This window comes from Pseudophryne corroboree, chromosome 1, assembly GCF_028390025.1.
Source record: "Pseudophryne corroboree isolate aPseCor3 chromosome 1, aPseCor3.hap2, whole genome shotgun sequence".
Classification (NCBI taxonomy): Eukaryota; Metazoa; Chordata; class Amphibia; order Anura; family Myobatrachidae; genus Pseudophryne; species Pseudophryne corroboree.
In genome coordinates, this window is record NC_086444.1 from 595,565,348 (window position 1) to 595,582,015 (window position 16,668).

A 16,668-nucleotide genomic window follows, 5' to 3' on the forward strand; every position below is an offset into this window, starting at 1 on the left:
CAACTGATGTAGTTCTTCCACCACATTTGTTTCCATGATTTAAGTTGTCCATTGATGTTTACTAGGGGACTTGCTCCATATACACCAAGGTCTTCATGGATTCTGAAGCCATGGAGAATTTCATAATTTGTACTTATCTTACACAATGTCCATAGAAGCTGCAGATAGAGCACTCTTAGCATCAGAATTGGTGCAAAATACTGTTTGGGTACTTTGATTCCAATCACTAAGAGCTGATCTCATTCAGCACCAACCATACTATGAAGAGCCCAAAAAGGTTACCCCTGCAAACTAAACCTAGTGATTGACCGGAGCACTAATAAAATAAACACGTGAAACAAGTCGTGCCAGATCACTTGCCTACAACCATTAAAACTGACAATATTAGGTGTCTGATTCTGAGTCAGATGCAAGGTGACAGATTTACTACCTTATACTACTGCAACTATCCATAGGATTAAAGCGAGGATCTGTACGCCTTCAAGCAGGTAGCTGCATCACACGCTGTTTGTCCGTCCACAGCAACCAACATCTTTAGTATGCTCACTTGTACCTGCCCTATGCTAGGTGCAAGAATTCTGGCATAAACTGGCTATACGTGTGACTCTTATATATGCACGGAATTATAGCTACATACTTATGACACTCCCACAAGATGGATCTCCTGCATACGGCCACAGTATTGCCATCCAGAAATGCCCAATTCATGCAAAGAGGGATTCGGCCATGAACCGGCTGACTCAAAATCAGGTTTAATGTTGCTGATGGGATGATCTTCAAAGGAGCCGATTCTGCGATCCACTGAGAAGCTGTCAGATTTGACCATAAGGCCTGGATATTGGCTCTTAGCAACAGATGGCTTGCTGATTAACACCGGTGAGTATACTGCTATGAGGGAGGTCCAATCTCCAGTCACTGTATAGTGGAGCAACTATAGGTATGTGCGAATGAGTGTGAACCAAAGATTGGAAAAGATCCACGGTATAATGTTTGATGCGTTTCTTCATACAAGAAAATTTCCTCAGAAGCTGATACTACCCGATATTATCAGCCTCTCTTCTACAGGAGGCATCGCACCATCAACATTGCCAAGTGTGCATTTTTTCCCACATATAGCACTACTACAGTCTCTGCACAGATCAAGACTTACTCAGCCTACGATGATCCGGCCTGGAACCCTCCCTTAAAATGGCTGGACACGCCTGCGTTTCTTCGGACACTCCTTAAAAACGGTCAGTTGACACCCACAAACGGCCTCTTCCTGTCAATCTTCTTGCGATCGCCGGTGCGATCTCTTTCTCACTCTGTTTTGCTCCCCTCTCTCTCTCTTCCTCCTTCCCTGATACTCTCTCTCACTTCCAGATACCCTCTCTCTCTCTCTAGCCTCTCATCCCTTTCTCCCTCCCCTGACACCTTCTCTTTCGCTCCTCTCTCTCTCTCTCTTTATCTCATCCCCTCTTTTTCCATGAAACCATCTCTCTCTCTTCCTAACATTGTCTCTCTCCCCCTCTATCTCTTCCTGACACTGTATTTCTCTCCCCCTCTCTCCTTGACACTGTGTCTCTCTCTTTCTCCCTCTCACTGACACTGTCTCTCTCTTTCTTCCTGACACTGTCGCTCTGTCCCTGACACTGTGTCTCTCTCTCCCTGACACTGTCTCTATCTCCTAGACCTCACTCACCTTGGTTATGATGAGGTAGGCCATAGGTTCTCAAACTCACACCTCAGGACCCCAACGGTTCATGTTCCCCAGGTCGCCAGCAGGTGCACAGGTGTATTCATTACTCACTGACACATTTGAAAAGATCCATAGGTGGAGTTAATTATGTCACTTGTGATCGTGTTAGGAGACCTGGAAAACATCCACTTTTTGGGGTCTAAGAACCTATGAGGTCGATAGTTACCTACATGGATGATAGTCTACATGGTTGACAATCTATTCTTTTACTGAATCTTGGGGGGGGGGGGGGGGTCCATTTTAAATGAGTACATAATGGGAATGTAAAATCAGTTTCGTGTCATTTGGAAATTCAAATTATCACATTTTAAGGCTGGGTGAGTAAGAGAGATGATATGTCCAGATATGCAAAATCAGATGTGATACAGACTGTACTTTCCATTTCACATGACTGCATCAGATACCCAGCCTGTATTACTCAGAGCTGCCCCAGCTCTGGAGCACAGTTAACCCCTAATACTACAGAGGAGCTTAAAATATGTATTTTATATGTAAGCTAACCGACAAATTATCATTTAGAAAAGCATTATTTATTAGGTACAGTAGGAGAACTTTTACATATCTGTATTTATAAGTAAAGTTGTGCAATGGTGAATTTCAGAACAGATTGGAAAATAATACATGGCATTAGGAAGGACAAAAATGCACGCCTATTGTGTTTTGTCTATGTAAGATTCCAAAACCATGAAACTACAACCCATGCTGAATGTTAATAGCCCTTGTTTTGCTCTTCACTGTCTGATTGCTGTATCTGATATAATAGCAGTACAATGCAGTAATGCTCAGAATGGAAAGCTTCTTGTAATATGAGCAGCCTTGGATCTTATCCCACAGTGTACACCCCCCCCCCCCCCCCCCCCTCTACTTTGGATCACACAGCTTGATTGCACCAGAATGTGAATGAGAAACCTCTAGCTAGCCCATTCATTTATTTATTAGTTAGTAAAGAGGTCGTCTAGAGACAGGGAAGCTCAATGTCATAGCAGTCACAGTCACTGCTGCTGCCTATGCCCACACGCACTGTCCAGAGCAGCATCCACACCCACCGATGATGGGCTGCAACCAAATAACTCTGTGTGGCTGGAGGTGTTGGAACAACATAAAGTGAAGTGCTGCCTGCTGCTGTAGTTCTTGAGTTGTTTTCTGATCACTTTAATAGGGGATAATTATCACGTTTTAAGAGATACCAAGAGAAGGCGAACATTCCATTGGCGTCAGAGGGCACAGCGAAGACTAAGGTACAGTACTTATAGCAGAATGCAGCAATCCTCCTGCAGCATCTGCAGTTGCATGTACCAAAACTAGACTGCTGAGGTCAGATAGATTTGGGATGCGGGAACACCAAAAGACAAGGATAACTGTGACTGTAAGAACAAATCAGATGTTACATACAGAAGCTGTAAGTATAGGCAATTGTATCTTTGAACATGCAAGTGGCACTTACAGGCAATAGCACTGTTTATTCAAACTTTCACTAGGGGCTTGCAGAGACAGCCTTGACTTTTCCTATGCTGATGGTTATAGAGGATGACATATTGTGTATGATTCAGAGCATTTGAGTAGTATGGCAAAATAACAATATCTTGATTTTATCTGCTTTTTATTACGGTTGCTAAGTTTGGCTGTGATGCTGTGAGATTATTGCAGGCTGTAGAATCCAGCAGTGTCATGTAATAGATGCTCAGTGGTGGAAACTGTCTCAGAAGGAAAATGTACATCCACATCCCAGGTCTACAGAGGGTGATTGAAGGACATATTTTTAGAAACTGCAGTTGTATTGCATAGCATGGTATTTATTGACTTGCTCAGGATGAAAACACCAGTGGCTAACTTTAATGATGTATGTACTGTAACAGTGGAATAAGTACATGTTTAACCCTTCAGTAACTGGAATTTATTTCTTTTTTATTACATCATAAAGTGGGATGGCAATGGTACCCTTTGATTGTACCAGGGTTAATCTAAAACACTATACTGTAATCTCTCACTGGCATGACCCTTTATACCCACTGTCTTGTCTCTGCATTCCTTTGTATATCTTGTGTGTACTTGTTATGCTTTTATGTTTATATGTATTTGTATTACTGGTACCGCATCTCCTTTGTCTACCTCTTATCTACTGATTATGTTATTATATTCAATCTCTAGTTTGCTTGCTAGAACTTGTATGCTGACAGTCCGGTATTGCAGAGTTTGTAGTGCCTTATAAATAAATCAAGATGATAATAAAAGAGTAATTAGTAGTTCTGACTTTGCGCTCTTCATACCACATTGTAAGTCACAGCAGATAACATTTGCCTAGCAATTAATTGCTTACAGGTTTGCTTGCTTTTTTACTTTGTTTACAACTGTAAAATCTTTTAATGAGTTTGTAAATTGGATACTTAGTTCAGACAAGCATATACTGTAACTATGAATTTGCATCAGTGTTGTTCAGCAGGCAGCCTATGTACTCAAAAAGGTTCATGTGCAGGCCTTCCTTGGTCAGTCATTCAGTCCCCTTCCTAGTGCCAAGAAGTGAGCTGAGGGCCCTCACCCACTCTATGTGTTAGGTTAGTTCATGAGTGACTGATGACTTGATACAAGCATAAATGTTAATTTATGATTTGTGCAGTGTAACTAGTAAAGGCTATGTACCTATTCTGCAGTTAGGTATACAGCAATTTGTGTGGTTTCTCATAAACATTTCAAATAGTTTAAATCATTGTGTGTACGCACTATATCGCTAGTGATGCGCACCCCCACGGGTCACTAGTGACGCTCTCATTCGTCTGCACATGCAGCTCAATTTTGAAAATATCACTAATGACTAGGAGCAAATCGTGCAGTGTCCAACGGTCCGGGCATGCCTGCGCTGTCCAGACGGTGCCCCGTAAACGGCGTCCAAATGCCGCCGTCCCGCCCCCTCCCACCCAGCGACCGCTTCTGCCTGTCAATCAGGCAGAGGCGATCGCAGGGCTGGGACAGCCGCCGGCGCATGCGCAGTTCGGACCTGATTGCTGCTGTGTGAAAACGCACAGCAGCGATCAGGTCTGAATTAGCCCCATCATCATTTGTCCGGGAGTTCCAGGGAGTCCAAGGGAAATCGTGAGCGACATTGTATCGTTTGCATGTTGTCTAATGTGTACAGTAGCTGGCTTTATGAAGTGTATCTCTTCCAGAGATATGTAAGGATGATAACATCCAACACTATATAGCTGTTTTCTGATTGGCTGCGTATTGATCTCTCCAACTGATACTACTTCATTCAAAGTTTTAAAATATCTGCTCAGGACCATCTATTTGCATTACTTATTTGTCACTTCTGTGTGGATTTCTGCAGAAAAGGAGATTCTCAATGTATTTTTAAAAGAGATGTTTGATGATTGTATTTGTTGACATTTATATGGAAAATAGACTTTCACATTTATTAAAAACTGTGAAGATATTATTCTCTCTAGTGAATCCGAAACATCATTACATTATTATATTGTGTACAAATAGGGTAATGTGACCTACATTGACATGCTATTGTGATGCAAAAGTATACACACTTGTACACCTGATGTAAGCCTGATGCCCATACTATTGTTTTTAATGGGCCCTACACACTGGTCGATACCACTGAAAGATATGAACGATCTCGTTCATATCTTTCAGTGTGTAGGCACCAATGATGAACGATGTGCGGCCCCGCGCTCGTTCATCGTTGGTGCTGGCTCGTTTAAACATGCATGCCAATATGGAGACTCTTGTCCATATTAGCATGCAGTGCTATGGAGCTGGGTGACGGGGGGAGTGAAAAAACTTCACTCCCCCCGTCACCATCCCCCCCTCCCCTCGCCCGTATCGGCAGTCGGGCACCTTCTCGGCACATCGCAAAATGCTATTCCTATGCATGGGGTGCAAATGCCTCTGCTTATATGTTGCTGGAACTATTAAATGTTAGAAGTACCATCACAGAAGACCTATGTCTAATTATTAAAAAATGTCAGATCTTTTTCAGTTTTTTAATTGCTCTAATTATTGTTTCATAATATAATATCAGGCATGGTTGCTACTAAGGGATACATACGATATCCCAACAGACGATTGCCAACTGTCAGTATCCTGACAGCGGCATCCCGTCTGTCAGAATTCCAGCAGAAAGTCCCCTCGCGGGCTCAGTGCTTTCACCACGCTTTAGGCACAGTGGCATGCTTTGCTCGCCACAGGTTTTATTCCCACTTGGTTGGTGGCGTGGATGGTGTTGGGATGCCAGCTGTTGGTTTATCGGTGGGTGTTAGGATTCCGGCGTCGGTCTCCTGAACGTCAGGATCCCGACAGCCTGTAAACTGACTGCATCCTGCTACGAAGGGTCCTTTAAAGCTAGGAAAAAAAGTTGCAGCTTGGCATTGGACAACAAATGTTGTGATACAAGGGCGCTGTTGCATTTTGATATCAGCCTGCTGTTTGTGTGTAGCATTCAAACACCAAGCAGCTTATTTCATACCTCCCAAAATTTAAATATTCAAGATAGGGAGAAAATAAGCTATGCCCCTGATCTACTCAATCCCCAGATCTGTCAGAATTTGCCATTTTTGTGTAAGGTGCGCCTCTTTAGAAGTCTGCAGATTGGTACTAGCCAATCAGGACTTTTGGGAAGTCAAGGAGTGATAAAACTAGCTGTGAATGATAAATCTCTTTGCATATGATAAATGGTGCTTTGGCCAATCAGCTCCCAACTGTCATATTTGAAACATATGACAGTTACGAGCTGAACACATGGCAGGAGCTGATTGTCTTCAGCACAGGTTACTATTCCCATTCATAGTCCACGTGAATCGTAAAGTATGAAAAAGTAAAAAAAAATGTGAAAAATGCATGTTGACCATTTTCCATGTCGACCTAGTACATGTCGACCTAATGCATGTCAACCAATAGTGGTCAACCTAGTGACTGTCAACCTAAGTGTGGTCGACCTAATGACCGTATCCCGCTCCCTCCTTATAAAATATAAAATTAAACTTTATGTTTGGCCATGAAGCATGGTAGTGGTGGTGAAGGGGGGAGGGGGTTGTGCCAGTGTGATCGCTCACCCCACACATATCACGCAGGAAGATAGTGAGTGTTGAGCTGGGGAGCGTGGCTGCTGCAGCAGTAGTCACTTCTCAGCCGCAGCCTGCAACAGGAGGGAGTGGGGAGGGGAAGGTATAGCAGAGGAGTGACCTGGGCCCAGATAAATAGTACCCTGTTCCCCCCCCTCTTGTCTCCAATGCTTACCACGCTGAAGATCTGGTTTCCCTTGTACTCTACCATTACAGTGTGCTGATTGAAGAGTCAGTTTAGAAGAGGGGGCGAGAAGGATGAGAGATTGAAGGTGTGCAGAGAGGGGAGATGTTGGTCCGATGTAATTATGCCTGAGTTCGGCAGCCGTGCGGGATGCCGTTCGAACTCTGACTTTTTTTTGTAAGGGGCAATGATTTACAAGCATGGTTCTGCCTTGTAAGTGATTGTCCCTATAACCACTTAAATGATGATTCCCCCCCCCCCCCCCCCAAAAAAAAAAAAAAACACTCAGAAATTGGGGGGGGTTTATATGAGTGAATGATTTGGTCCCCCCCCTTCCCTGTTGAAGACATTGGCAGCAGGCAGAGAGAGCAATGTACACACGCTGCTGTGTGCTGTGCTGGGAGAAAGGCAGCTGCAGGGGCAGTGTCCTCTCTCTCTCCCTCATATATTGTGTGGAGGGGGGAGCGATCATCCTTAACACCCCTGCTCCTCACCCAGCTCCCCCCTGGTCTGGGCCTCACATAAATAGTTTTTTTAAATATTTCCTAAGGAGGCAGGCTGGCCACACCTCCCTGCATTGGCCATGCCCTTCCGGGTCCGTAACAGCTGTCAGCACCTCTGGTGTAAAGGGGAAGTCTGAATTTTATTGTCGAGTTGGTGATTAGTGAAAATTAGGGACATTATCATCTGGGTCTGTGCTCAGAAATTAGAGACTGTTGACATCATGCATAGAGTAATACTTGGAGGGCTTATGGCAATGGCATATTTATAATTGGTGCAGTGTGTGTGATGCACTAGGGCTCCTTGGGTCCATGGAGGCCCACACCGCAAATGCTGCACCCATTTCTTCAGTACTTACCTCTCTGAAGTTAAGCGTCTGCTACTGTAGCCATGCAAAATCACCAAGTAAATGGCACTGTGGCCATTTTCCCAGAGTTTTTCGGATGTTCAGTATGGAATTCGCTGGGAAAATTGGTGCCGCACCATTTTCCTGAAGTCCTTCGCATGCGCAGTAGACTCTAGCACCATTCTAGAGTCTACTAGCACCCGACACCGTCTCCCATAGTGACAATCACTGCACTGCCCGGCAGCCAGTAAGAGAGAGAGGAGGTTGGCCTGATTGGAGATTGCACGTGGGGCCCCTCCTCTCTTAATACAACCATGGCTGATGGTGTACACATGTGTGGGAGGGACAGATAATTATACCATGTGCACAACAGTGACGTGCAGTCAGGGTAGGCAGGAGGAGGCCCTCACACGTCACACTGCAAGAGTTTTGACTATAAAAATGATTGGAATAATGCAAAGAAGATATTTATAACTTATAAATATCATCTTTTTATTAATCTAATCATTTTTTTTGTCATAACTTATACTCTTTGCTGAGCATGATCCACTCTAAATGGAAGTTACAGTATTACTCCACAGTGGAAGTGTATATCAATATATTATCAAGGTAAATGACTACTAATCATTTAAAAAAAAATGTTTAAAAATGTCCACGACAAAATCCTAACAAATGTCCACAGCCTTACAAAGACCAAGTGACATGACTAAATATTCCTAATTCACTAGTATGAAGATTCTGGAATGAAACACAGTTTGGTCTGCATTTTGCAAGGATCTGAGCCAGACTGAGCACAATTAATCATCACAAATACAAGTAGATCAGCCACTATAGCCAGGTTAGTCGTGGTGTTCATCCTTGGCAGCCACAGAACTTGAAAAGTTCATCACTACATGCTTGTGCATATACAGTAGCTGAATGGTTTAGCTAACTGATAAGCAGAGGCGTAGCTAGGGTTTTCGGAGCCCAGGGCAAGATGGATAATGGCGCCTCCCCCCCCCCCCCCTCCCAAAAAAAAAAAAAACACGAAAAGCAGCATGTGTGCGCGCCAAAGGCGCGCGCAGCGAAAAAATGGGCGTTGTCACACAACAGAAGGGGTGTGGCCACTGAATATGGCCCACAGTGCCAGCTACATTGCCCCACAGTGCCAGATACAATGCCCCACAGTGCCGGATACATGCCCCACAGTGCCAGTTACATTGCCCCACAGTGCCAGATACAATGCCCCACAGTGCCAGATACAATGCCCCACAGTGCCAGATACTTTGCCCCACAGTGCCAGATACTTTGCCCCACAGTGGCAGATAAATTGCCCCACAGTGCCAGTTACATTGCCCCACAGTGCCAGATACAATGCCCCACAGTGCCAGATACAATGCCCCACAGTGCCAGTTACATTGCCCCACAGTGCCAGTTACATTGCCCCACAGTGCCAGATACATGCCCCACAGTGCCAGATACATGCCCCACAGTGCCAGTTACATTGCCCCACAGTGCCAGTTACATGCCCCACAGTGCCAGTTACATGCCCCACAGTGCCAGATACATGCCCCACTTAGTGCCAGATACATGCCCCACTGTGCCAGACACATGCCCCACTCAGTGCCAGTTACATGCCCTACTCAGTGCCAGTTACATGCCCCACTCAGTGCCAGATACATGCCCCACTCAGTGCCAGATACATCCCCCACTCAGTGCCAGTTACATGCCCCACTCAGTGCCAGTTACATGCCCCATTTAGTGCCAGATACATGCCCCGCTGTGCCGCCCCCCCCCCCCCCCGGTCACTCACCGATTGTTGATGATATGTGAGGGGAGGAGAGCGCAGCGCCTCTCCTTCCCCTCACCGCTCCAGGTCTCCGGCAGCTGTCTGGCGCCGGTTCGCTAGCCAATCAGAGCTCGCGGACCGGCAGCCAATCAGGAGCCGGTCCGCAAGCTCTGATTGGCTAACGCCGCCGGAGACTGGACACACGTAGCGCTGCTGGCAGCGGCGGTGAGGGGAGGGAGAGACGCTGCGCTCTCCTCCCCTCACATTTCGGCTTGACGGGGGCGTGTGGGGCATGATACCCTGGTCGCCGGCGGCACCCCCCTCTACTGGGCCTGCCAAGGCGCCCAGGGCACGTGCCCCACTCGCCCTACTCTAGATACGCCTCTGCTGATAAGAGGAGTTTGTAATGAAGGCACAGTGTGAGCATGCTCCTAAAATGTACTGCATACTTTGCAATCAGGGGCGGATTGGGAAATAAAAGTGGCCTTGGAAAAATTAATGGAAGTGGCCTCATGTGGGCAGCACCAAATCAACTGTAGGCGGAACCAATAGCAAATTAGGCGGGATTTCTACTTCAAAACGTAATGTAGGCGGAGTTACACCAGTAAAAGGCAGAGCATGTCATATTAGCTGGACCTAACATATTAAAAAGTTTAGAAAGTATTATGTTGTAGCAGAAGTACTAAAGAAATTAAAACTGGGGTGACATTTAATTTTCTGCACACTCACTAAATACATTTTAAAGCAATTACAGCTACATGCTTTACTCTATTACAGTGGTTCTCAAGCTTAGTCCTCAGGACCCCAAACAGCTCACGTTATCGAGGTCACCTAGCAGGTGCACAGGTGTATTCATTACTCACTACCACATTTCATAAGGTGGAGCTAACTATTTCACTTGTGATTCTGTGAGGAGACCTGAAAAACATGCACCGTTTGAAGTCCTGAGGACTGAGTTTGAGAACCCGTGCTCTATTAAAAACAAGGAATACCATTGCCACTAAAACTTCTCCCCAACCTACCGCCACTGACACCCCCACCGGACCTGACGCTAAGACATCATCATATTTTGAAGCATAGGTTGAGCAAGAGACAAATATTCTTTTTTCAGCACTGTTTTGTTGCATTTTCATGAACACACCTTTACTGTATTCTCAGAAAACATATTGGCATCTACCCACCCCTATTCTGCCTCTCTAAGCATACGTAGCTAAAGCAGGGGTGGCCAACCAGTCAGAGGCAAAGAGCCGAAAAAATATCTGTATTCAAGCCAAAAAGCCGGTATCATAACTGGCACGAGGCCACGCCCCATTTTTGTGCGCCCGCCTTCAATATGACGTTTGTAGGAGCATGACCATGTGTCACACCCCCATTTTCAGTTACACTGGGGGTGAGAAACACTGAAACATTTTACACATTATGGCAGACAAGAGTCCCCATTTTACACATTACGGCAGGCAAGAATCTCTCCCAGTCAGAACTTGAAAACAGGCAGGGGAGGAGAAGGGGAAGGCTGCCCTGCTCACGGATGGCCACTGCGACCATCCTCTGTAAGTGTAGAGATGGAGATAAAGCTATCTCCGTTTCTCCATCAGGGGGGTTCTGCTGTCACGAGCTACAGTGTCAGGGAGTGGGCGGCAGGAGCCGCAGCTCAATAACGAAAGACGAGAGCCACGGGTTGGCCACGGCTGAGCTACAGTATAAATGCAAGATGAGAAAAAATTTGCCTATGGACACAAGTCTTTTTTTATGTCCTTATGCAGTACAGAAATTAATATTTTACAGAACACACAAATACATTCAACTTACATGAGCCCCTATTATATAGATTACAGATTGTAAGCTTGCGAGCAGGGCCTTCCTACCTCTATGACTGTTTGTTATTTCCCAGTTTTGTTTTATCAATTATAAAGCGCTAAAGAATTTGCTGCGCTACATAAAAAACTGTTAATAAATAAGACCCCCTGACCACCGGACCAGACGCTAGGACCCCCTCTCGCCCACCAGACCGAATCCTACTGCTACCATCAACTCCCCCCCACCATACCACCCGTACCTACTGAAGCTGCTACCATCAAAGCCAGGACCTGCCGCAACCGGATCCAACCTACCCCCCTCATTCTCTGTGGGGGGCATCGTGGCCATTGCATCCCTTATTTTGAGTGCCGGGCTCCGGAATACTAACATACATAAATATATATATGTGTGTGTGTGTGTGTGTGTGTGTGTGTGTGTGTGTGTGTGTGTGTGTGTGTGTGTGTATATCTATCTATCTATCTATCTATCTATCTATATATATATATATATATATCCCACACTGACACATTTTTACACATAACCTTTATCCCCCAACACACCCCAAGGCGTATTTCTAAACTCACACACATATAATAGTCCACATACACACACATTTAATAAAGTATTAGCACCCCACACACACATAGTTGTATGCTCACTTACACATGTATTTTTCCCACACACTCACATACAGACACATATAATATACACACACCCAAATGTATGTCGCACTGTTACATTTCTGCACATAACCAACACCCCCCAAGCATTTGTTTACCTGGTGAGTGTAGAAAGCAGGGAGTAGGATGGATGCTGGCCAGGAAAAACTGAGTCCGAAGGGAGGAGGTCGGGACACAGGAGAGGAGGGGCCAGCCAGTATAGGAGCTCAGCTCATTGCTGGCTTGTCCCAGAGGAGGGGCCACAACAATCCCGAACTGCATCTGCATATAGAGAAGGCTGGCTGCTCTGTGACACTGTCCAAACTGCTACAGCCCTGAAACACCACATTTGAGGACAGTGAATGGGTGTCAGAGTTCAGAGCGGCCAGGAGCACACATTGCAGTGCCCCCAGGCCGCAAGCTATATGAAAGCACAGAGTAGCTGCGGGCCGGGGAGCACAGTGCAGGCTGCGGAACTGAGCGACCTGACCTCTCCTGCTCAATGCTCTCTTCTCCAAAGTGCGTGACGTGCCTGGCGTTGGGGTGCGTATACGTCCTTGTGGGCGGAGACTCTTCATTATAGCAACTGTACTAGTAGATCGGATTGGTGTGCGGGGCCGACTGTCATCCGTGGCCCCGCCCCCCTTGGCGCGTCACCCAGTCACGGCCTTTGTGCATAACAGGCAGCCAAGGGAGGCTGGCCAACATATGACAGGCGGCCCCGCACACCGATCGGCCCACCGGGAAAACTCCCACCGGCTTCTATGGCCAATCCGGCCCTGTTTGCAATTCATACTGTGGGTGTCTGTTATGTTCTACTCTCTGTCTATTCATGAAGCAGTGAAAAGTGTGGAGAAGTGAGCCAATGAAGAAGTTGCCCATGGCAACCAATCAGCTGCTACTTATAATTTTATAGACTACACGTTATAAATGTTACCTCAACACTGATTAGTTGCTAAGGGCAACTTCTACACTGGCTCACTTCTCCACTTTTTTTCACTGCTTCATGAATAGACCCCATAGTTTGGTGCAGTTTAACCAGTGTATAGCTTCATCATGATGAAGTTTACACATGCTTATGAAAAATGATTTTTTTTTTACCTTAATAGGATATTGTATTTTATTGCCCTAACAGGGTATGTACTCTACATGATTCCTGGTTTTGATATATAACACAGAGCATATTTTGTAAAGTTTCTGTATAACAAAAAGAGACAGGAACACAAAGGACAAAAGTAACAATAATATTTCTGACCACAAAATCATCATACATAATGGATTACCGTCATCTTCATTATAAGAAACCTCAAGGAAGAGCATTGGAATTCAAATTCAAGAAATAATAATAGAGTTATTGTATTCACTTTGAATGCTGATTTTGTTTCTGTTTACTTCTGAAAGATTACGCAATGCATTGTTACTCCTCATGCCCAAATAAAGTCTAGATGAGCTTATTTCAGACTACTGGAAGAAGTCAGCTGTGCATAGCCAGATTAAGGGGGGACTCAGGGGAGACGGCCCCTCAAGCCCCCCTCTGTCGCGGGGCCCCCGGTCAGTACACACTCACATCACTAGCTCTGTCTCTTGTGCAACAGCAGAACCAGGAAGCTAAAATGCGAGCAGGACAGTATGCAGTGCAGGCAGAGACACACAGAGTATCAGGATTCATGATCCACCGATGGAGCTTCCTGCCCAGAAGAGAGATAGAATAATGGGGAGAGCTGTAAGTGACCCAGGGATCACAGCTTCTTCTCCTTTCCAACTGGGTGTCTGTGTCCTGTGTAACCTGTTATCTAATCAGAGCATTTGGGTCTAGAGAGACGCTCATAGGGTGGAATTCAATTGTTTGAAAAGTCGGTTGGGTGTCTGTTTTTTACTGTCTATTAGGAAAAAACAGACACTCAACTGACTTTTTAAACAATTGAATACCCCCAATAGAGTCCTCCTGAGTCCTGTCCCAGTGTGTAAGTAGTACAGAGGCTGCTGCTATTCTTGCATGTGACAAGATAAATTATATATTTTATTTTTCTATGTGTTTTTTTACTGTTGTTTAAGTTGTGTTTGTTCCACTACAAGAAAACTTTAGAAAATTGTTGCCTCTCAAGTAGGTGGCAATAAACAGTACCCAAACGATTAGATTAAAATTAATATACACCATTTGTTTACATTTAATATACATAATCCATACCTCTCAACATGACCATCTCCAGGAGGGACAAAATGCTCTCTACCTGGACTTCCCTCTTAAGTTATGATTGCAATCACCTGTCTTGAAATATCTTTCTAATCAATTAAATAGTTCAACACGTGTGACACCAATCATATATTAAGAGGGAAGTCCAGCTGGAGAGCAGTTTATTCCTTCTGGAATGGGTCGGGTTGGGAGGTATGTACAATGTAATATATACCACCTTTCCCCTGTGCCCCCTTGTCTTAAGCCCCCCCTCCCAGGTGGCTAGATCCAGCCCTGCAGCAGTGGTTGTATCATGGCTGTACATGGCTACAAGGCACCCATGATAAATAGGCCCACTTGCACTCATGGGCTTAGACAAATTCCTGCCCCTGACATACTGTTATTAAGTAAACTCATTATTACTAATATGCTGTTCTGTGATAATCTAAAGGGGGGTACTCACGGAGCGATATTCTAAGCAATCTGACTAGATTGCTTAGAATATCGGCATGATCGCTCCGTGTGTAGCCCCCTCGGCGATAGCGATGCGCGTCCCCGCACATCGCTATCGCTGCTGCTAGATTGGCCTGCATGCAGGCCAATCTAGCAGGTCGCTCACTTCACCCGCTGGGTGAAATGAGCGGCCCCCCTGTCTCCCCCCGCACGCTCAGCACAGATCGCGCTGTGCTTAGCGGCAGGAGAGATGTGTGCTGAGCGGTTCGCTCAGCACACATCTCTCCAGCGTCGGCCCGTGGGTACTGGGCTTAAAACCATTATATGCTGGTAATATTCTGTACTGCTTTGTATGGCTGAGAAACCTATATCAGATCAAGCTTGCTGTCGGTATGTGCTAATTTTGTCCTAGTCCTGGGAACTTTCCTTCTGTCATAGGCTGTATGCTTAATTAACTATATGAACTAATGGTGGTGGCAGCAGTTATCTTTTTGCTCCTTGTGATTTTGGGAATATACTGTATTTTCTGTACTGCTTTCTACACAGATGTAAACAATTTATCAGATATCCTGTTCCTGAGCAGCATTCCCATCTAAGAAAATAATGAATTCCCAGCAGATAAAATCATATCCTGCAGTGGATGTACATAATATAGTATTTTTTTTACAATACAAAACTAACACATTCCTAGGAAGCTGGAGTACTCACACAGAGTATGTTCTGGAGCACATGGCGGGCGAACTGTCACATTTCCAAGTTTGGGAGGAAATTCCAAACTCTCACTTCCCAGCAAACACTAACCCAGATTTGCAACATCGCTGAGATTCTCACTGCATATATACCCTATACAGACACTAATATAATAATAAATAAATAAATATATTCTTTGGGGAATAGATTTACTATAGCAGACAAGTGGTGATGTCTCCCATAGCAACCAAACAGATTCTATCTATAATTTTCTAGAAAGCAATAGAGATATTATAGCACCACTGCCTGTCTGTACCTACCAGAAGTTGATACAAATGGTTTAACTAGGGTAGTCCTAAATACTTCCAATTTGTTCCAAAGGTTCATTCATTTAAATTACCATTTAAATACAGTAGAATTATGTTTTGCATGTTGAAATGCAGCTCGAATTCCATGCTGTATGCTTATTTATGGAAATACATTTACTGTCAACTAATACATTGAAGTTTGAATTTTGGAAGTGAACAGCAGCAGTTGTTTGTTTGATCAGTGTTATCTGTTCTGTAGCAGGTACTGTTCTATAGTTAGAACACATGGGGTGGGTGAGATTGCACATTCATTACTGTAGGTGGTAGAATAAAATATGTAAATATAGCATAGCATTACTTTCCTAGATAAATAATCAAATTATATCAATCCTACTATTAATAACAGTATATGGATCAATACCAGAATTAACAAACATAGGGACAGATTTAACAACAAGTGATATTAAGCTGTAGTGTCATGATAGTGTTAGGGGGCTATTTATTTCCTTTTGTAATTTAGTCCCCAAAAGTGTAATTGCTTTCTAACAAAATAATCAATGTCTTTTCAAGGACTATTTATTCAGATTCTCTTGTCAGGCCAGTGGTTCCTATGGTGTTAGCTACTGGGTGCCATCTCTGAATAACTATATATATTTTTTTATTTTTTTATTTTTTGAAGCCCGAGTTGTGTGTTCCAGTTCACCCAGTGCAGTGCAAAAACTGTGCTAGGAACTTGAATCTTCAGACTCTCTTATCAAGAAGAAGGGCCCATTTCCCCCCATCCCCTTGGAGACAAAAGGCCCCAATGAGGGGAAAGGGAATCTTCAGGTCCCCCTTTGCCAAAGCTCGGAGGGAGCCCTTGAATCAATGGCCCTCACAGCCAAAAGCAAGGGTCTTCAAGCTTACCTTCATCGCAAGGCATGGAGTCGCCCCTTTCTCCCAGGTTTGGCCGAAGCTCAGCCCTGGGGAACAAATTCTTCAGCTC

The 16,668-nt window shown here is 44.7% G+C and overlaps 1 protein-coding gene and 1 long non-coding RNA gene across 8 annotated transcripts in view; one reads left to right on the top strand and one right to left on the bottom strand.

The window, feature by feature from the left end:
• LOC134900845 (uncharacterized) overlaps window positions 1-12,660 on the bottom strand; it is a 218,013-nt gene extending 205,353 nt beyond the window's left edge. Inside the window, exon 1 of the long non-coding RNA XR_010174353.1 lies at window positions 12,179-12,660. This is a non-coding gene — a long non-coding RNA (uncharacterized LOC134900845). The remainder of the gene's footprint in view (window positions 1-12,178) is intronic.
• Window positions 1-16,668, top strand: part of PALM2AKAP2 (PALM2 and AKAP2 fusion) — a 761,359-nt gene that overhangs the window by 574,352 nt on the left and 170,339 nt on the right. The gene's annotated exons all lie outside the window — the stretch shown is intronic.